The following is a 22523-nucleotide window of genomic DNA, read 5'->3' on the forward strand; positions in this document are numbered from 1 at the left end:
TGATTACCGACGAAGATAACTAAAATTTCAATACAAATTTACACGTTTTCGGACGTACAATCTTTATAGACGCTTAGAGATAATTCTGTTTACTTCCCTCTGCAATCGGAACCCAGGATTATGATCCAACTGGTTAATTTTATATTACAAAATCGTGACATTTTCGTGAAATAGTAAGGATAAAAATACTTCACAATATCAATGGGGTTATGAATTTTTATTTTCCGTATTCTGATATTATGAAACGTGCTTTTGTACTAAATCAGGAGACTTCATGAGAAAATAACATTCTTATTTACGAAAAAAAAATATGCAAAATTGCAATTATGCAAAACTTGAAAAATATTTGGAAAACTTTATTATAAAAAATGTGTTTAAGATTAAAAAGATAATATTTATGTGATACAAGGTTCTGAATTCTACAATTTCGAATTCTTCTATCCTTAACTGTGTTTTGTATAAATACACAGAACTCCTTAATAAAGATACCAGTCTTGAAGGTGTCACGAAAGCGATGAAACCGGTCACTGGATATTCCGAATTTGTGGATGAAAGTATCACCCGTCGTTTATTTCTATAATATAAAACAAGTAACAATAATAACAAAAAAATATTTCTAATAATTTAAATATCCCTACATAACTAAAATTTGTCTATAAATCTAAAAGCTAAAATCCAATTTTGTTCGCCTCCTGGTCAAATTGTCAGCGCATGTGCCTACCATGAAAGAGGTCTCGGTTTCGATTCCCGACATGGTTGATAATTTTTATAATTTTATAAGCTGGTTTTACACTAAACAATTTCATAGTCCCTGGACAAACACCCGAAGCGTGAGACTGATTCGCTGCGGTTGGTACTAATGCAATCTATTATGTGTTTGGGATCTCTGAGTAAGAAGCCTCACATGTTATATACAAGGCTATAGTAGTCTGGAAATATTGTAATTTATTTTCTTGGAAAAAGGAAGATTAATCGTTGATTTTGGTTAGTTACTTTGATGCGTCCAATCACCACTGTTGCAAATTGTAAAAACAATGGCGCACGATAACTACTTTTGATGACAATATGAATATCTGTTGGGGATATTACATAATTTCTGCATTGTGCTTTAAGATTATGGCACTTTAAGCCGAAAAATGGGCACTGAAATAACAGGTGTTCGACACTCTGTGAGGAGATATTATCGCATGGACAAAAGTCATCACTCCTTATTTTAAACCTATGCAGGTATCTTCTCATAGCTCCACGTCCGGTAAAGATTTGCGTCATCTCGAAGGTAGTTTGGAAATAAACTGCATTTAACAGCGTTGGGAAAAATATTTTGGTGATATCGCCTGTAGTTAGCATGATAATCATCCTCCCAACGATGCTGAGTATTTTTTTTTTTTCTTATTTACAATTTTAAAAAACCCATTAGAAATTTAATATTGTCTAGTCATTTTATGTCTCGTCTAGTCTAGTTAGTTCAGTCATCATGTGCTTTTTCAGATTGATTTTAAATTTGTCTCCAGTAAAAGTTTTCAAGTAGTAAGGTAGGTCATTGTAGTGTTTAAGTCCATTATGTAGTATTTTATTTTTTTAGTTTTATGCAGCGCTTCGCAAAGCTAAGGGGTAATTCTAAGAAGAAAGATGCCGCTATTTTACAAGTTGGGGATCTTGCTCGTTTGTCTGGTCTCATACCAGCATATCCTTTTATTTTAATATTTTATTTGGAAGTTCAACAAGGATACATAAAATACATACAATTTGTAACTAAGCATTAGCATCATTCTTTATTATTATTAATTATGAAAATCCACCATATTTTATAAATTATATAAACTAAGTGTGTGATTTAATTAATTCAATGTGACTTATAATGAAGATTGAGTTTAAGATATGATTATTAAAGAAAAGAAAAGAGGAAGTAAGAAGATAAAAGAAGTAATAAAGGAAATAAAAAAATATTTACCGACTCAAAAATAAAGATTAGACATTTGACTTTAGAAACAGCAATATATTTAAATAATCATTCCTCTGATATCCGGATAGTTAATTTTATTCTAAATATATGCAATGAGTGGATATACCAACTGAGTATCAGTTATAGCTTGTGAGCTCGAACGACAATCTGATAATACTTTTGCAACAAGCCACCCCTCTGGTGATTATTTTCAATAGCTTTTTTTTAGTAGTTCAGCCTGAAAAACTAAACAAAAATTATCTAGTTTAATTGTTCTAGCAATACATTACTTAATTTTTTACATTATTATCTATTTTATTATCCTCTTTTATGTGACACGAAATAATTATTTATTCAATCTGAAGTCGAATATAAACATATCATTATTTTATTGATATATTTCGATATGTATTGATATATTTAATGTATTGATATATTTAATAGCTTCCATAATTTGTTTTTAAATAAATTATGACTGAACAAATTACAACAGGGATGGAGAATACCTTAAATAAGGGAATATGAAAGTCTAGGCATTTACAGTAACATTCACCATTTTGCCTATGTTTGAACATCCATATTTCTTCAATTCTTTCATTTGTTGATTTTAGTGAAGTTAAAGAGCTGAAACCTTTATTGTTGTGAAGAGATTCATCTGACTGAATTATTTCACATACTAGGCAACGCCTGAAAACAATTTTCCAATTTTTAATCTTCTTCTTGGATCAGTTGGTTTCATTACAATATTTTAGTTTGTCCAAATGTTCGTAGACAAAAGACTGGATTTCACCCCCCCGAGAGTCATTAAGATTAACAAATTACAACAGGGATGGAGAATACCTTAAATAAAGGAATGTGGAAGTCTCGGCATTTACAGGGCTTATGACCTTTGAAACGTTGGTCTGTCTTTCAACCTTATTTATTTACTTATAAACAGTGTTTTACACATTTTTTGAGACATAAGTCCCAAAATTTCATAGTGCTTAAAGTGCTGTGTTGTCACGAGTAATTAGTTAATACAGACATGCAAGTATATTACCACAAATATTATATAGGATCAGAAACATAATTATAATTTAAAAAATATATATATATGGCAGATCAATATGGTAAACTGCAAACTCAAATATCTTGTCTTTACTAAATATAATAATGAAATCATTGTCGACTGTATGTTTCTATAAAATAAATACTTGTGTAATAAAGGAATAACCCGATAAGCTTCAACTTTAAAGGATTGTCAGCAGATGGTGAGTAGAAAATATGGAAGGATGTTACGAATACACTACAAAATCCTGACAAATTGAGAAAAGTCTTTCTAGGATCCGCCTGGTATGACTTAATGTATGAACACATTTATTAAGTACAGTGCTGGGAAGTGACGGTATGTTCAAATATGGGCAGAGTGGTAAATTTTACACAGTGTTTAAGGAATCACTTAAATCCAATTATATTTATAGAATACGCCTGTACGAAAGAGAATTTAGGTTTACGCACAGTAAAGTTATAATGGACTTGCTATGTAGGCACCAGCATAAAATTATTATTTAATATATGTATATGATCCCACGTGATTTATCTAATATGCAATTACATATGAAGTGAGCATTGTATATACAAACCTGAATTATTCAGCAACATAACACAGCCGAACAAAACAGACTCGGTTGGGGGGAACTGAAATAGGAAGGGTAGGGGGTAAGGGGATGAGTAGGGAGAAAATCCCTCAAGTTACAAACTCAAGTCGTTAACCCCTACAGTTTATATTCAAATATATTTTAAGTAAAGCTCTTTAATTTTTTGAGGCAATTTTACCGTCGCTTCGGGAATGTAATTTTACAATATTATAACACAAAAAATACAAATTTAATTACCCTTACCCGCGATCTTTTTAAAATTAATTCAAAAATACGTATGGATGGAAATTGCTTTCTATTTATAGTAAAATACGAATAACAGAGAGTTTTTAGAAATTAATATGGAAGTCTAGGCATTTACAGGGCTTATGACATGTCATTGGCTGGTTTAAGTGGCCACTTTAGACAGACAAACTTTTGGACTTATTCAACATATTTTTGATGAAACTAACTGAACTATATGAAGAAGAAACATTCAAATTGTTTTTAGGTATTGCCTAGTAGGTGGCATTGTTCAGCCGGGTGAATCTCACCCACATGTTAAAGGTTTCAGATCTTATGCTTCAAAAAAGTCTAATGATGAAAGAGCAGAATGGTGAATTTTACACTGTGTATGAAGTGGCCACAATGAATGGTAAATCAGTCAATGACAGGTCACAAGCCCTGTCAATGCCCAGACTTTTATATTACAATCTTAAAAATGTTTTCTCTCTCTGTTGCAATAAATTTGGATCCCTAGGGAGGAAATCCAGCCTGTTTATAAACATTTTAACATACTCAAATCATTGTTTATGCGATTAAGATTAAAAGAATAATAAATGTTGACTTTAACGTGGTGTAATGGTTTGTTCTCTGTGTCCAGGCGGATGTGTGCGAAAGAGAATCAGAACCCTGGACGAGTGTTTTCGACTCGATGGCTGCTCTTAGATCCTTAATACGGAAATAAAGTTGTCTAAGTCTAAGTCCGCCTACTTGAGTAGTGGTTCTTGAGGTCCTGGGTTCGATTCCTGACAGAGTGAACGCCAAATATTCATTTAAAGGGTTGTTCAAACTGCAATATTGCATTGTTCTGGACTGGCAACTGAAGCGTAAGATTAATTAATAACCTTACTTTCATGTAACAGACGATTGAAATATTCTTCATTTGGTTTATCAATGCAGTAACCTATGCACCACTGGGTTCGGAAAGGATAACGATGATGATGAATTGTTAGCGCGTTTACCAAAAACGCTTGAGGTTCCGAGTTTGATTCAAAATATGATATGTAAATTATGTATCTATGAGATATACAATAGTACCTACATATAATAAAAAAATTGCTACATTTTAATTATTTCTATAAGTAAGTTATAAGGAAACCAATTGTATTAAATTTTTAAATGTTCGAATTCATATATATATATTTTTTTTTTATGTTTTCAAAATTGTCCTTGCACACTGATTTCTTTGTGTGGAAAGTATTGAAATTCATTTAAATACCAACCTAACAACACGTTAACGAAAGAAAAAAAAAGTAATTTTTTAACACATTACAGCAGAGATGGAGAAAAATTTAGATAAGAGAACATAGAAGTCTGAGTATTTTTGAGTTTTCCAAATTTTTGTTGACAAGGACTGGATTTAACCCTTTAAGAAGTTCGTTCACATTTAACAATATAATATTTTAGTGAAGAGAGGTGAAGATAATATGGAAGCCTAGGCATTTATAGCGCTTATGACCTGCCATTGGCTGGTTCAACTGCATGTATGTGGTTAAAGCGCATTAATAAAGGTTTCAACACTTCAACTTCTCAAAATCAACAGTTGAGAGTGCACAACGGAGTTTTCGTCCCAAAACTTATGCATGGAAGCGAAACATGGAACTGGCTGAGAAAGAATAAAAGCCGAGTGAACGCGGTCGAAATGCGATCTCATCGACGAATGTGTGGGAAATCAATGAATGACAGGGTTGCGAATGATAAAATCAGGCTAGAGTGTAAATCTGAATCAAGTATAATTGATAAGATTAAGAAAGGGTCTCTAAAATAGGTTAGTCAAGTGGAACGAATAGACGATGAAGGAATTGTAAACCAAGTATATATGGCAAACATAAACGGTAACGTGAGACGAGGACGAACAAGGAAGACGTGGAATGATCAGATAAACCAAAACCTTAAGTCTGGTCATGTTAAAAGCAGACAGAACCGAAGGGTATGTATGACAAGATGTATAAATGTGGAAGAAGCTAAGAATGTATGCCAGGATAGACGTGTGTGGCGGTCCATTCTCTCTGCCTACCCCTACGGGGAAATGGCGTGATGGAAGTAGTAGTAGTACTAGTAGTAACAGTTAAGAGTATTGACGAAACAAGGATGTTTAAACATAGGCAGAATGGTAAATATTACACAGTGTGTAATTTGGCCACCTAAACCGGCTAGTGACAGGACTTAAACCCTGTAAAATGCCTAGATTTCCATATTTCTCAAACGTATTATTTCTCTCCGTTGCAATAAATTTGAAACAAAACATAAAATTGAGCCGAGAAACGAGGCACTTTAGGTTGTTTTATTGTTAAAAGAAATTAAACTGAACGCTTCACCAAATGTTTGCATAAAATATAAATTATTATTGAATTATAGAAATTATTTTAACCAAACAATGCGTGACTTTTCAATTTATATCAGACCCAAAGTATGGAGGACTTTTAAATATTTTCTTTATTATTTACTTGGGTAATAACAGCTACATTTAACACATATAAAAAATAAAACAAATAAGCCAATTACAGTTTTCACGATTATACATGCATAAATCTTACTAAATGCATTAGAGAATGCCGTTAAAAGGTAAAGTGGGTTCAATTTATTTGTTGAAAATATTACTTAGTGTCTTGTCTTGTTTTCCCGAAAAAATAATCATTGAAATATTATATTAACAACAACAAACACACCTTGCTTCTTCCACATTTATATCTTAGGCGAATGTGTGGCAAAACTATGTAAAAATGACATATTCGTGCAGTGCAAATCTGAGATAAGCATTAAAAGCCGACTTAATTCGACTTTTTGTTTCAAATTTTATGGAATAATTTTACATTGGTGAGGATTTTTTGGATAAATTATAAAGATCGGTTTTAGTGTTTGAATTCACTATTAAACTTCGATTATCGGTATGAAGCGGTAAGTAGTCTCGTCTACATTGGGCAATGTAAGGTTTATGTCTGAGGCAGTGCAGGAGGAGTTGAGGATCTTCACCGATGGCTGTCTCTTCAACGGCAAAGTGGGTGCACCATTTGTAACTTTCAATGACGTGAGAGAATTGTCGTCAAAAAAGTTGAAACTTGACAATTTCTGCTCTGTGTTTCAGGCGGAACTCTTTGCGATCAGAGAAACTCTGATCTAAGTTTTGAAATAACCACTGAACAGGAGCAAATTAATAATGAACACGATAAACTGAAAATCTGGCGTCCATGCAATAACGGACCGAAATTTAGATAGCCTGATTGTAATGAACATTAAGATAGGTACCCAAAAGTAATGATGCAGACATCAGAACGTGTACATCGGTTGGATAAGAAACGCAACGAAAAGGCTGACGAAAAAGCTCAGAATGCTACTCTTAAGAAGAAAGCCCCCAATTTTGTTGATTTACCGCTCAGCTATGCCAAAAATAATAAAGGAAGCAGGATCATTTAACTCAGGAATGACTGTCACTTCAACGAAACTACTGGACAAATGACTTAAATGTTTTTAGCAATAACCACTACTGTAACATTTACCATGATTTTGATTTCGGGTGAATGCAGAAAAGCTGTTTTGAGCAAACCCAAATTCTCACGGGTCACAGTGGGTTCATGATCTACCTCCACCGCTTCAAGTTTTCCAAGATCGACAGCTGCCCATGTGATGATGAAACGCTTCAAGATGATCCTCGCCTGTTGATTTAACGTTGTTCAAGCTTTCAGAGACAACAGCTGGAGCCGCGATGCCGAAGTTTGGGCGAGGACCTATGCGACAGCGGATCGGTGATGCTTCAACAATGAAGTAGTATACTCACACGAGAGGTAGTATCTTACATGGTCATGTTAGTGCAGGACATTGGTAATATAATCCAAAGTAGGAGTTAAAATGCCGAACACTCTTCTAGTAGAATGGAAGGCTTGTCAATGACTACCGACAGGCCGGCTTCTTTTGAAGAGTTTTAAGTGGTTTCCTCTTCACTAGAGCAAAAACTAAAGAAGTTCTTGATTGGCCCAATATAAAATACCCCTCCTGATCCCAATACTAAAACATAAAATAAAAGCTAATTAAAAGCAGAAAAATCCACTTTTATAAATTATAAACACTGTACATAATAAGCAGGGTATACAATAAATGCAACTCCCACATAAAAAAATTGTAGTGATAAAAATAGGCAAAGTTATTTTGACGTGGTAGAACAATATTAAAAATGCATGTTTTGTTTTAAACAAAACGATGTACCTATCCCATTTTAATGTTTATTAAGCAAACTAAAATGACTCATATCAAGTCTCCATACCAAATTCTTATTGTACAGGAACATTACATTAAATAATTATATTTTTAATTGCACACCTTTAATTTACATATACATAAGAGCGTTATTAGCATTTCAATCAATTATAAACACTCAGCCAAAAACAACATAAAAATAAGTATTTATTAATTGAATTGAATATGATATCATTTTACCATAAGCTTAATTAAGTAATTAAAAATATATAACTAGGCAAAAAATAATTAATCACAAGTAAGTACCTACTTGGCAGAGACGAAACGTTTATTCATTTGTTATTTAACTATTCCTTAAGGCATCGATTCTATAGATATTTACTTTCCAATATTTTAAATATCACATACACATACACACGTTAAGAACATAAAAACGATAAAACATTATATTTATGGAGTTCTTCCTTGTATTAGTTTCATTGAGGTGGCTTCTTCAAAAATCTCTGATTGTATCTATTGGTTATTTTTTATATGTAGTTAGTAAATGTCTATTGTTTAGTCCTACCGTCGGCGTCACATCGTATAGTAAGATAACTGTTCTTTATTTTAAATCTTTTTCAGGTATCGCATACATAATTTTAACAGCGATTTTTAATTTGTTATTTGTTAAAAGTATAATGACATAAAGATGGAATTTTAGTATAAATCTATAGAGTGGTCTAACGAAGGAGACGTAGGAGACAAAACAAATAATTTTAAGCATGATGTTCTTAATTAGTAAACTGTATTTTTCGTATCAATATATTTTTTTTAGTCGGGTAGGGCGGGTCTAGTTGAGCACAGGGGCAAGTTGGGCAATCGAAATATTTAAAAGAGAAGGACAAGTAAATGGAACAAATAGCGCGACCATCAATAACCTAACGGCGATCGATTGTGGTGCATGGACACGTAGTTTAATTTGTTACTAATATGTAAAAATATAAGGTGGTCGTTACTTTCCTCCTGTACTCGTACAAAAACAGCCATCTAAAATCGCATTAGTTCTGGTATATTACAAATGTATTGTACTTTCGATTACAAATAGCTGTTTGATCCCAAGTTTTGTCGTTTATTTTCGTAGCCTTACTTTCGTTTCCATAAGTCTAGTCGAGGCTTGATGAGCAGGCTTGCTTAACTTGCCCCACTATATTTGTTTTACAGAAAGTACAATTTTTGCCCTGACTTTCAGTTAACAGCTAAGTAACAAAGCAACATCTGTAATGGACAAGAGCGTAAACGCCGCTGCCAAATAAATTAACAGGAAACTAATGACTTTAACCATATACATATAAAAATAAAATCCGAAGGTGGTACCCCATCCATGGGTTATACAACATCAAGGAAAACGTTTTCTAAAGAACAAAAATATTGTTTAAAATAACAATTGCTGAAGATGTTCTATGTGTATTCTCCTAAAGATGTCGGTCGTTTTGCCTATGATCGTGTCATCAAATACAACATTATGTAATCAGCTACTTGGACCACAAACATGATGGCCGGTAGAGAATAGGCGACAAAGTATTTGAATAGGAATTCTATCAAGAAACTTGGACCTACTAGACTTGGAAGAGCAACATCGTTCAATGGTCCCACATTAAATGTGCACCAAATGCTAATCTAGCCTACGTTTGCGTTAATTGCAATAGCGACACTGATGATGAAGATAGTAATATTTTGCATTTATTTTTTTGATCTCATAATCAGTTATTAACCTCAACTTCTTACATAAAAATAATATTTTGCATTAACTTTTTTGATCTCATGATAAGTTACTCACCTCCATTTTTTACATTATATACTTCAAATTTAATAATGGAACACAATTTTTTTTTACGAATAATCTAATAATATCCAAATATAGATAATAATTATGTTTGTTTGCTTTCAATTTCAATTTGGTTTTTATACTTTTTGGAAATAATGCTTATTAATTAGAACCAAAACATAAATTATGAATTTGATAGTAAAATTTTGTTTTATTGAAGTTTTATGTAATTTCTATATCACTATTGTATTTATTCTTTTTGACGCTCAACAAGCCTTATATATTTGCTCAACTTACCCCAGAGCAGGATCTGTTGGAGAAGGTTGAAAAATTCAAAAATTTCTAATTTTCATGATAATATCTTCTAAATCATATCTGAATCTTATGGAGACGTTACAAGTAAGGTTAATTACTTATCTAACACTGTACGTATCAAGTAAACCTGATACACCGGTTAAGAGTCATGGAGGATTTGAACAAAAATTTTAACTAGCCCCGCTCTACCCTACACATGACAGAAGGTCACCTTATACCTACATTTAACTTATGTGTATAAAACAACAGTAATTATTACAGAATATTGGAATAGATAAAACCGTCTCATAAAATATATATATTTTTTTTAATTACTTAAAAATAACTATTTGGAAATGTGTAAGTAAATTTTTATCCATAGTGACGTTATTGCAAACAAAAATACTCACCGAATAAAAGGAAATCGAAAAAAGTATGACTACACTGGAAAGTTTAATCAGCGTATTTGAATTTAGGTTTGTAGAATTTTAATTGGTCCATGTTCAAAAAATGAAGCAGACTTGCAGTTTTTCCACAATCCGAATGCACTTTTATAAATTGCGTCCAATCTAAAGATTATTTGAGTAAATCCATAAACATAGATAAAACACTATAAAATTCCAATGGAACAAAGGTAGGTACCTAATTTTAAAAAAGAAGAATATTGATACAAGTTTAAAATAAAATAATTTGTTACTGATGAAAAATCATTGAAAAATATTTTTTTTTTTTCTTTATTAGGGCCTACTACCAAAACTTAATAACATTTCAAAGTCCTCTATCAATTTACCATAAGATAATTACACTTCATGCTAAATTATAATTATTTAAAAAATATATAAAGTTTTTCTTCCGAAGTTTTTTGGTGGAACTAAATTTTAATTTTTTATTTTTATTTGGGAGACTTACAGTTTTAATAAGAAAAATATAGTATTTTTTACTTTCGACCACATTTTAATTTGAATTTTTCTCCGGTGACCAGACTTCATCATGACTGACACCCTCGGATTGATGTAAAACAAACTAGGTAACTGGTAAAAACGTATTGACTATATTTTCATATTTCATTTGGAACCCAACCGACTATAAAAACGTTATGAATTCAACTGTTTAAAAGCGGTTCTCCATCCCCGCTTAAATGTTAGTAAACTATTTATTTACCCACAAAACTTGAGATGCGACCTTTGCGCTTAAAGATTCTTTGCTTAAGGAATGCGTTATATAATAATGTAATGTTGTGGAATAGTGGAATAGTGTAAGAGTTGGGAGTCTTCAGTTGTAAGTTTGTATTAACTTTTAAAGGCAAACAACTCGAGTAAATATTTACGCAGTAGTGTGATGACCCTACGCGTACGTATAATAATAATATACGTCTACCTGTATGCATAGCTCATTTTATATGCTAAATAGAGGCACCTAAATACGGACAGAATACAACCACGCGAAGGAAATACTGTAGATGTAACATCCACAACCAAATATACAAAATAAACTTATGAAGTATAATACTGAATTACGAACGTTTAACAAACACACGATGAGACGCGAAGACAAAGACTCCCAAACATGTACAACATTTATTTTTTGTTAATAATATTTTTATCATCATTATTTTGAATTGATGTATTTTTCAACAATAATTAGAGTTTGATGTAAAAAAACTGCTCTAAACGGATAAAATTTGAAAATATTTACAGGCGTTTCTGAATCGGCAAAATATGCGATTAATATATATATTATACAAGAGACAGAGAACATTTTAGAGAAAAGAATGTGGAAGTCTAGGCATTTACAGAGCATTTACCACTGAGTTTACATAAATATTAACGATTGTATTAAATTGCCGTTATGGTATTATAATATATAAATTTAATAACATCGATTTGGATTATTATTATTATTATTTTGAAAAATATTTTGAAAAGTAGAAACGTTAAAACTTAAACTTTTGCAATTTTGATACGCCGTGCTTTCAAAATTGCGTAAATTTTTATTTAGCTTAAGTAGACTTGAAATATAGACTAAATTTAGGTAAATTGGTACTCATATAAAGACAAAGTATTTAAATAAAAAAATTCTAAAGATATGAGAACAATAAATGAAAAAAGAAAGTTACTGGAGAAAAAAACTGTTTTTAAAAAAAAATACAGGCATTTTGAATCACACAAATTTTCTTAAATTTTGAGTAAAATAATGTTTCAATAATCGTTAAAACAAAACTCAAATAGTCAAAATCGTTTAGTTCAAACCCATTTTTATGGAACTATATTTTTTGGCTAATTTTTAGAAATAATATTTTACTTGTAAATATTTTAATTCTACAATATGATTTCGACAAAATTATAATATTCATATCGGTCATTCGACGGCATTTATCCATCTATAATAGGACAATGACGCATACCGAAAACGTAAGACTTATCACCCTACCTTCATGTAATATATTATGGAGATACGCTACGTTTGGTGTTTCAATACAGTGCTCTATGCACCATGGTGTGCTAATAGGGAATCTTGTGATATGATATACGTTTCTGCAGAACGATGGCAATTTATGATATGCCATTCTTTATAAATTTTGAAGGAGAGCTATCGTGATCCTTGAAAACTCGGAGTTTTGGTTTACAAGCCCTTATTCTAGGGTAGTGCGTAATGGCGAGTTTCCACAAAATGCTGAAAAATACAGTGATATTAAATAACTCAATGTGCCTAAAAATTGACATATCATATTTAGCCATCTTTCAACAGAATTACAGGGTTCGATTTGCGGCACAACCACTCGCCAGATTTATATTTTAAAATGTTTACAACGCACGAGTAAAACATGCCGACGGTACTTAATATTCTTGCACCAATTAGAGTCTTAGCGTTTTATTTTACGGGGAATGAGAAACGTTGAGGAAGTTGTGTTTTAAATAAATTATATAAAACTCAGCTCGTACAACTTCGCGTCGCTGGACGGGAATACACCAGCAGAGGAAATAATCAATTAACAAACAAAAGAACGAAACGACACTGTTCTTTTTTTATTTTATTATTATTCGTCATAATATCAAAGAGACCCACAGCTTGTGGCTGTCCAAGTGCGGCCATTCTCGCAGACGACGTAAATTAATAATTAGGGATTTCTTTGTTGGGTCTCCATTGTTTAGGACGCGGCTATCAGCGGGCGATGGATTTTCAATTCTTAGCAGTCGACATAGTTACACTTTGTGTTCACAGCGTTAAAAAAACAATAATGAACACATTCTTTTAAATGCGAATAATAACCATGTTTTTTGTAAATAATGGTAGTGCCAGGGACTCGGGACCAGGAGGTAAGAGGTCCTAATCTCGCTGTCCCACAACTTGTTTCTCATTTTCTAACACGGTTATTTACGACTAAAAGAAAATAGTCCCAAACTTGAAATATTCGAGTATTTACTCGATATGATTTCATAAGAATGCAGATATTTAATTTTTCTATTGAAAAATAATAAAAAACCATTATTTTTTAAATGTATTTTTATTAAAACTGAAACCGATGCTTTCGAAGCTTTTTTTCCCCAATGAAGTAATTATAACCGTGTGAAGTACTGTCTTAATTACAGTAAGAGGAATATTGCACATTATTGTACATGTCGGCCTCGTGGTGTAGTGGTCAGCGCGTTGCCTACCACGCAAGAGGTCCAAAGTTCGATACCCGACATGGTTGACTAAAAATATTTTTTTCAAAGAACTAAAACTTTAAGAGGAAAAACTGGAATATTTCATAGTCCCTGCACTGGTACCTGACGCGTAAGACGGATACACTGCGATTGGTGTACCAATGCAGTGCCCAATGCACCATTAGGTTCAGAAAAGGAATGTTGATGATGATGTGCATTATGATCGGTTGCCTCTGTCAATCCAAAACATTATATTTTTCTATTCTGTATTTATTTGATTAAATTATTTATTCGGATTCTTTTTAATGCATTTATCCATCGAAAAAAATTAGGAGCGGAAATGTTTTTTTCATTGTTACCAGGGCTGCATTCGGCGAGAGTGCATATACAAAAAAATTGTAAAGATGGTATTTATTTGTGTATGAAAAAAAAAGTTATTGAATGTATACAGACAACATTCGTTTTTCTATGGATCCCAATCAGATTCTTTCCTTAAATTCCTTACAATTTCTACCGATTTATTTCTTTTTAATGGATTTTCAGTAAGGATAAAATAATATCTCCTGACAATCTATGCGATTTTCAAATATATTTTTGAAAATCGCATTCTTACATACACTGCACCTCTAATAAATAGAAGATCAGAGTTTGACCTTTGCAAAAATAATTCTATATTTGAAAATGCTTTATTTTATGTTTTGGAATTCAAACATAAAAAAGTACCTAGGTACTAACTTAAATTCAATCGTTGAAAATTAATTATTTTAAGTTCTGGAATTAAATCATGAACAAGAACTTAGGTACAAGTAAGCTAAATACAATAATTGAAATTAAATTTTCAATTATGTTTATTTAATCTACACATAAACGAGTATGTACTCAAATCCAGCAATAGCAAAACATTGCCGGGTTCAGATCGCTGTATATAAAAAACAAAACAAATAACAATGCCATTTTTCTTGATTCTGTTATTTTTATTTGTATGTTATAGTTATAGGTTTTAGTGTTAATGATTCTTTTTTGTTTGCCACTGAATTTATACTATTTATACTTTGGTAATGGCATAAGCCGTTGAAATAAAAACATATTATGTATGTGATATAGGATACAGTTCTGTGTGTGAAACAGAATCCTGGACGAGTGCTTTCGAGTCGATGGCTGCTCTCAGGTAAAAATCTGGAAAAAGGAAACCGAGTGGAGAGAAGTCCGTCTCGTAATGTAGTGGCTGGCGTATTCGCCTACCATGCTTAAGGTCCTGTGGAAATATTTGTTTACAAGGTGGATTTACTTTGCAATATTTAATACATGAAATTTCTAGCTTGTCGGGACCGCCGTTCGTTGTAAAAACAATGAAATCAAATATATATGGTACCATTATATTAGGTAAGATAATATATATCATATTGCTGATGAATGTTGATAAACGGAAAGTTATGGTTTTTGAAAGGGGTGAAAAGTATTTTTTAAATTTAATTATGCTTGTTTAAGTTAGTTCAAAACATCTTAAGAACTAATATAAACATTTAATAATATTACATTTTTTTAATAAAAAATTCTCAAAAACATATTTTTTCAAATTATTTTGAAATATTTCGGTTTTTTCTATTTCCTTTATTTTTTCAGGTAACTCATTGTACAGCTTCAATCCCTTGTACAATGAGTTTTGATATTCTGTTTTTCTCCTGATTGGTAATCTTAAGATTTTTTACCCTTTGTTTCATATGTATGGCATTAATGATTAAATTTTGTTATTGTTTTTATTTTATTAATCCGCTTAACTATTTAATGTATAAAAATTGGTACATTATATTTAATTTGTTGCTTTACTGTGAGCAAGCAAATTTCTTTGTGCATTCTTTCTACATTAGAATAGATATTTCTTTTGAGTATAATCGCAAAGTATGATTAAATGCAAGATCACTGTGAACGGATATATCTGACTCAGGTAGAATAACTTATGTGTATGTGATGTATATTAATCATGTACGGTGTGGAGTATTGGACATTCAGGGAATCTTAAAGGAAAAAAAATCAAAGCTTTCGAAATGTGGTGTTGGCGGCGAATGCTGCGAATTTCCGCTACAAAAATAAATGCATCTATTCTCTAGGAACTGGACATAGGAGAAAGACGTGCGAGAAAATAATCCTGCAGTTTTTTGGGCGTATTTCCAGAGAAAACTCTGATAGTTTGGAGAAAACCATTCTCCTTGGAAGTGTCGAAGAGACAAGGTCGCGTGGACGTCAATCGACAAGATGGAGCGGCACAGTCACTGAGTTATCAGAATCATCACTGACGAATGCCTAAAGAAGAGCACAAGACCGTTCCAGGTGGAGGGAGACTGTCCACAGACGAGCCATGCCTGGAGTCAGGCGTAATCACCATCCTCAGACATGAGGCACGGATTGGAGAGAGATGTATGTTTACAAAAAACGGAAATACTGAGAAAGATATTGGAAGAAGGGTGAGTTCCGGAAACAAGGTGAACGAAGAAGCTAGGTATGTAAGCAAAAACAGATTAAAATGATGTTATATCCTCACTGCCTACCGGTGTGAAACGGGGTGACTGGTACTTTTATTAATCTTGAAGGATATAATGTGACGTAACTAAATGTTCAGTGTTGTTTTAAAGATATTATGAACTCACTCAATAAATTAAAAAATACATGTAAGTAATTCAGAAAATATCGCAAATTGGCGTTCGAAATGTATTTTCATCTTCGAAAATTGGGAAGATGTGGAAGTCAACCAAAGGCAGGATAGTAAATATTAAACAACATTTATTGGTCTCTGATGGGATATGTGGTTTTCTAGAACAAAATGCAATATTTGCATTTTATTCCATTTTAATTTTTAAAAGAACCCACAATTTACATTAGAAAAAATTATTAATGAGGATAATTACAATGCCAAAGCTTTTTTAAACATTTTCTGTGCAAGGAAATTTTGTTCATTAAAATGGCTGAAAATTTCTTATTTTAGAAATGTTTACTTAATATAAATTCAAAGACGCTGTGTAATAAAATCAAGATTATTAATTTCGTTGCGAAGTTGGTTCACGAAAACAATTGTAGCATTTTTAATTAAATAATGAATAATGATATTCCACCCCGCCTTAAGAAAACTCTATAAAAATATTTTCGGAAGAGTAAAAATAAAATAACCAACATTATTTTATTTCTCCACCGACGTCCCATGAGAGTCGGTAATTAGATCAATTTGTCATTAGTCGTCTTAGTGAAAACGGCTAAAAATGAACATCTAGGTAATAAAGATAGGATAAATAAAATTATCTAAATCAATATCTTTTCTTCCAACCACGCATTATTCATTATTAAATTTTTCATTAATTAAATCATGATTCGATGGCATGTTTTACGTAACATTTTTTGCGTTACGTCTTACATCTTCATGTAATGGATTTGGTCGATATAACAATTTGATTGTTTCGTACGAAAGTCAATCACACTCTGATAAGCCCGCGATGCATGCAAGTATGTTGAATGTGCAGTAGAATAATGTCCTCCGACTAGTCGAGCAAGGAATCTGTTCCGTTGTATGAAGCATTCCAGGAAAACTGCTTTTTGCTTGAGGCTTATTACCAACTAACGCTTTGCTGTTAGTGAGTTCACGTGCATCCAAGAAAAATTATGTCGTGTAAATACTTAATGCAAGTGAGCAACAAAATACAAACATATGAGTTCTTTTGTAAAACAAATACGAAGAAAAAATAATAAGGATAACTTTAACATTTATCACTATACTCGTACATTAAGAATACACTTCTGAGTATGAAATAGAATCAGAACGCCGTACGAGTACTTTCGACTCTCAGATAAAAATCCTGCGTAAGGAAACCGAGTTGAGATAAGTCCGCTTCGTAGTGCAGTAGTTCGCACGTTCGCTAATTATTCTAAGGGTTCTGGATTATATTCTTGGGATGATTGACATCACATTTTTGATTTAAATAGAACAGTGATATAACGGGGAAAAAATATGAGAAGATTTGTGCAGACTAAGAACTCTTACATGAAAATAATTTTCTTGCCTCCTCTTTCACAGTAATAATCTACCGCCCCTTCTTTATTTAAATTTAAGTCAAGATTGAAATGTCACTATCTTAATATTTAAATTGTTCTTTTATCCTTCTTCTTCCCTTCCCATCCCCTCTCCCCTCTTCATAGTATATTGTTAATTTTTTTAAATATATTTTTTATGTTGTTAATCTTTGTTTTTAATTTTTGTATAAAATTGTAAGGACACTTCAATGTCTTACCTGACTACTTCAAAAATTATACTGGAAAAAAAAAACCAACATTGAGAAGCGCATAGTGGCCACACTAACCAGACATATATAGTAATATAACCCAAAGGAGTTTTCGAAAAAAAACAAAACTTCCAGTTAAATATTTTGTTGTTCCTGGACTGGTACTTGAAGCGTAAGACTGGTCTTCTTACTTTCAATGTTAGAAAAATGATCACGATAAATGACCAAATTTAATGCCCAAATCAAAATCAAATTCCAAGTTTTCATTTATTTTAATAATATGTTTGATTAAAGGGTGTATAAAGTATTTCAAAGAAAGAACGTATGAAGAAAACATTAGTTCCAAACGCTGTTGAATCGGACTATTGTATTATATTTAGGTTATTATTATTTCTTTCATAACGAAATTCCACCAAACAACCACCGACTCAATAAAAAGCTGATATATTTGTTGTAGGGTCTTGTCAGAATGGCTACGCCCTACAATGTGAGTTGAATCAGAGTAAGTTACATAGAAGGCGAAGCAAAATGAAGCCTGTTATTAATTTTAATTTTGAGATTGCGATATGGCGTGCAGAGCGATGTTGGCTGTTTGTTCCAGAATTTGGCGAAGAAGTAGAAATCGAATTACACCATCGAATTTAAACTTAAATCCAAGTGCAATTACCGACTGGGAAAATAAGTGTTTGAAACTTTTAATCGCTGCTTAGTTTGACTCGCAGACTTTTCGAGAAATTTGATTAACATGCATCGATTTTTTGTACCTACGCTTTGCTTTTGAATTAAAATAACTTAGGAACGTTATTCATGCTGAAGAATTTAATTATAGTCTGCCATAATGTAATATTCGGGGAAGATTACTATTTGTTTCTGAGACTTAATTAAAAATAATAGCAATTTTACAAATAAAATTTAATGAGTTATTACAACAAAATGAAATCTTTGTAAAGTTTTCTCGAGAATTCGTTCTCTTTTTAATCTATTTTGCATACTAATAAAGGGGATGAAAAAAGAAATGTCGGCGTGGGGAAGTTAAATAAAAGTCTGTCTCGGAATCATCATCGTCATTTCCAGAATAATCAGCTTTGTTAACGGTAATCGGGATCTGATTTATTATGATTATAAAATAAATAACTTTACTAAAAAATATTGATCGTGCAAACTTCTACAATAAATGCGAAAGTGTGTTTGTTTGTGTTTTCTTCACGTTTCAACGGAACAAAAGATTGACATAATGTTTTGAATAGGGATAGCCGGAGAGGTGAGAAGTAAAACAGGATACCTATTTTTCATCACGAGTTAACTAAATTTCAATATGTTTATCAATAATGAGCATCATAATTTAAAACTGAGAAGGCGGTAAGGTGGGATATCAAAAGAAATCAATTTAGTTTAAATTTGAAAAACTGACTTGATTTATCAGTTGTATTGTATACTAAGTAGGTACTTAGTACAAATGTGTGTATATATAATAATTCCATTATCATATTATTATTAAACAAGACTGGTTTTCAAAATATGTCTAATTATTATAAAGTCAAGATCCTTAAACATCGGTAGGTTGGATTTAATTTTTGTTTTGGTTTTTTAGTAGGATTGTAGATTAGTATTAGCTTGAGTAATGAAACTAATTCGAAAGTGTATCTGTTTGTTCGTGTTTCCTTCACGTCGCAACGGAGCAGCCGGATTAACGTGATTTTTAAAATTAGGATAGCCTGAGAGATAAAAAGGCCATAGGTTACTTTTTATCCTGAAAAAAAATTATTTAATAAAATTCTTAGTGGAAAAATGAATTCTTAGTGAAAACATTGATTAATGTTAAAACATAATAACGATGCTACGTCGCCAAAGACATAAAAATCGTATTTTTTTGCAAAGCGATAGTTAGATAGAGAACTGGTAATTGATACAGGCTACTTTTTGACCCGAAAAAATCTTATTATTAAACGACAAAACTAATTAATTAGCTTTTTCCAAAAAAAATGCGAGCGAAGCCGCGGGTAAAAGCTAATTTTGTATTAGTTCCTTATATCTCTAATCAACCTGGATCCCATAATGTTCGTAAAATAATACTTATTTGTCTTTACTATTTTCTTTTTAGTGTTGCGTTTCAAGTTTTATGTGACTGTATTTGATTGTTTTCGTGATAATAAATATTAAAAATGGACTTCGTCCAGGAACAATAAAAAAACCGCATTTTAAGCAACCTTTAAATAATCACTTAACGTCCACTCTGCTAGGATTGCAACGAGGCGCACTTATACCCACTCAATTTTCGTATCCGGGACCTTTACCTGTGAGCAGCAATCGAGTCGAAAACACGCGTCCTGGTTCTATTTCACGCACAAAACTGTATTCTCCATCCGCCCAGACACAGAAATGCATTAGGATAGGAAAAGGAGTTTCAAAATGAGAATTTAAGGTTGTAAAAAAAAGCAACGCCGCAAACGATCGGTGGACTATCGATTTTTAAATTCTGAGTACATACGAAGCTCATGAAAATGAGTGGGAGGAAATATTGTTTCGGGTTGGAAGAACGAGCAGATAGACGTTATTCCTCTCGAGTCAAGAAAGAACGTCAACAGTTTGGCAAGTACCAGGAGAGTGGAGGGTAATGTGTACCGTTACAGTTCGTAATCCGGTGGACTTAGCGCGCTGCACCGCGTGTTGTGTGCCCAAGTCCTTACACAGGCGGGGCGGGGGTGGCACGATTATAAACCTCTCGGCTTGTTTGGGGAAAGTATTCCAGATAGATATAGGTGAGTAGGCGGAACTCTTAGCCAAACTTTGTTCCAATACGTGTCCTCGTGTGGGTGCATGTACACATCACACCCCTACACGTTACGACCTCCCAGATGTGTATGTGTGCGATAGCGTTACTTGTCGAAAGGATTTTGCAACTTTGGAGAGCATTTCGACTGGTAGACTTTAAGTATTTAGAGGGTAAAATTTTAAATCCGTTAAGGGGAATGTCTTTTACGAAATTTGCATTGCGTAACGTGTTGAGTAAGAAAAATATGATATTTTCAGATATGTTCGGTACAATTTAACTGAAATGTGTAATTTTGAAAAATGTACCGTCACAAAATATGATAATCTGAACCATGTTTTAAGTACGTCCATATGTTTGTAGTCAGGATGAATACCAACATTCAAACACACTCGAAACATTGTTTATTAATACTAACTGGTATCAGAAAAAGCATAAAGTAGTTTTCAGGTGTTGTCTAGTAGATGAATTGGTTCAGCCGGAAGAATCTCACCCTCATTATAAAGTGGTCGTATTTTATTATTTATTTTTATTTAAGAAGGTAAAAATGAACAGAAAAAATAAAAGGAAAAATAATGAAACAAACTAAACCGCGAAACAGCTCAGTTTCAGCTCTTTTATTTCACCAAAGTCAACAGATTGAAGAGATGAGAAAATATAGATGTTTAAACGTAGGGAGAGTGGTGAATGTTACACAGGGTGTAAAGTGGCCACTAAAACCAGCCAATGATAGGTCATAAGCCTTGTAAATGCCTAAACTTCCATATTCCCTTCTCAAAAATGTTTTCCCTATCTGTTGCAACGATTTTATATTTATTTTAATCAACAATATTTTGAGTATGTCCAAATATATATGGACTAATTGGATATATAGTCGTCTATATCACCTTCTTAAAAATGTTTTTTCCATTTCTGTTAATTAATTGTTTTAAGTCCAGTCTCTTTAACATATTGATGAAACATATATATAATTATTACAGACAAACATAGTACAATAGGGATAAAACATATTTTAGAAAAGGAAATCTAGGCATTTGACTTGTCATTGGCAGGTTTAAGTGGGCATTTTACAAAACCGTGTAAGAATTACCATTCTGCATATATTTGAGCATCTTTATACCTTCAGTTCTTACATTTTTTGATGTTTGTGAAACCGAGACTTCTATATTTCCTTCCCAAAAATATTCTTCATCTCTGTTGTAACATATTAATTTTAACAGATCCCTAAGGGGTTAAATTTAGCATTGTTACAACATTTTTGACAAACTCGTAACATTGTTTATATTACTAACAAGTCAAAAATTAATGAAAACAATTGGTTCATTTTATCAACAAGCTAGTACTGTTTTAAGTTTATTATCTAAATTTTTATTGTAATAAATGCCGCGTGATGAAAAATTGTGGTCAAGTTTTTAAATTAGCAATTTATTTTGTTTCTAGCTCAGGGTGGTCAACTAAGGAGTCAGCCACCCCCGTCGGGACGGACGCCAACGGAAGACAAGCGTAAAATCACTCAAGGAGGGAAAAAAACACGAAATTGAATTATAATCACACGTATGGTTATTAAGTATCTATCACAAATAATTAAATTATGAAATCGAAATTGCAGTTCTAAATGAATAAAAAATAAAAATTCACAGTAGAATGTTGATTTTGCTAAATGAATAAAGAAAATTTAATTTATCAGTTCAGTGTTATGATGTCAATTATAA

General features: G+C 32.2%; 1 protein-coding gene across 2 annotated transcripts in view; it reads right to left on the reverse strand.

Annotated features, from left to right (window-relative positions):
• The window catches only part of LOC148284560 (protein bric-a-brac 1-like), a 368530-nt gene that overhangs the window by 86793 nt on the left and 259214 nt on the right, over positions 1 to 22523 (reverse strand). The gene's annotated exons all lie outside the window — the stretch shown is intronic.

Source organism: Micrasema longulum, unplaced genomic scaffold (assembly GCF_059751315.1).
Source record: "Micrasema longulum isolate JH-2025_06_02 unplaced genomic scaffold, ASM5975131v1 h1tg000110l, whole genome shotgun sequence".
NCBI classification, from domain to species: Eukaryota; Metazoa; Arthropoda; class Insecta; order Trichoptera; family Brachycentridae; genus Micrasema; species Micrasema longulum.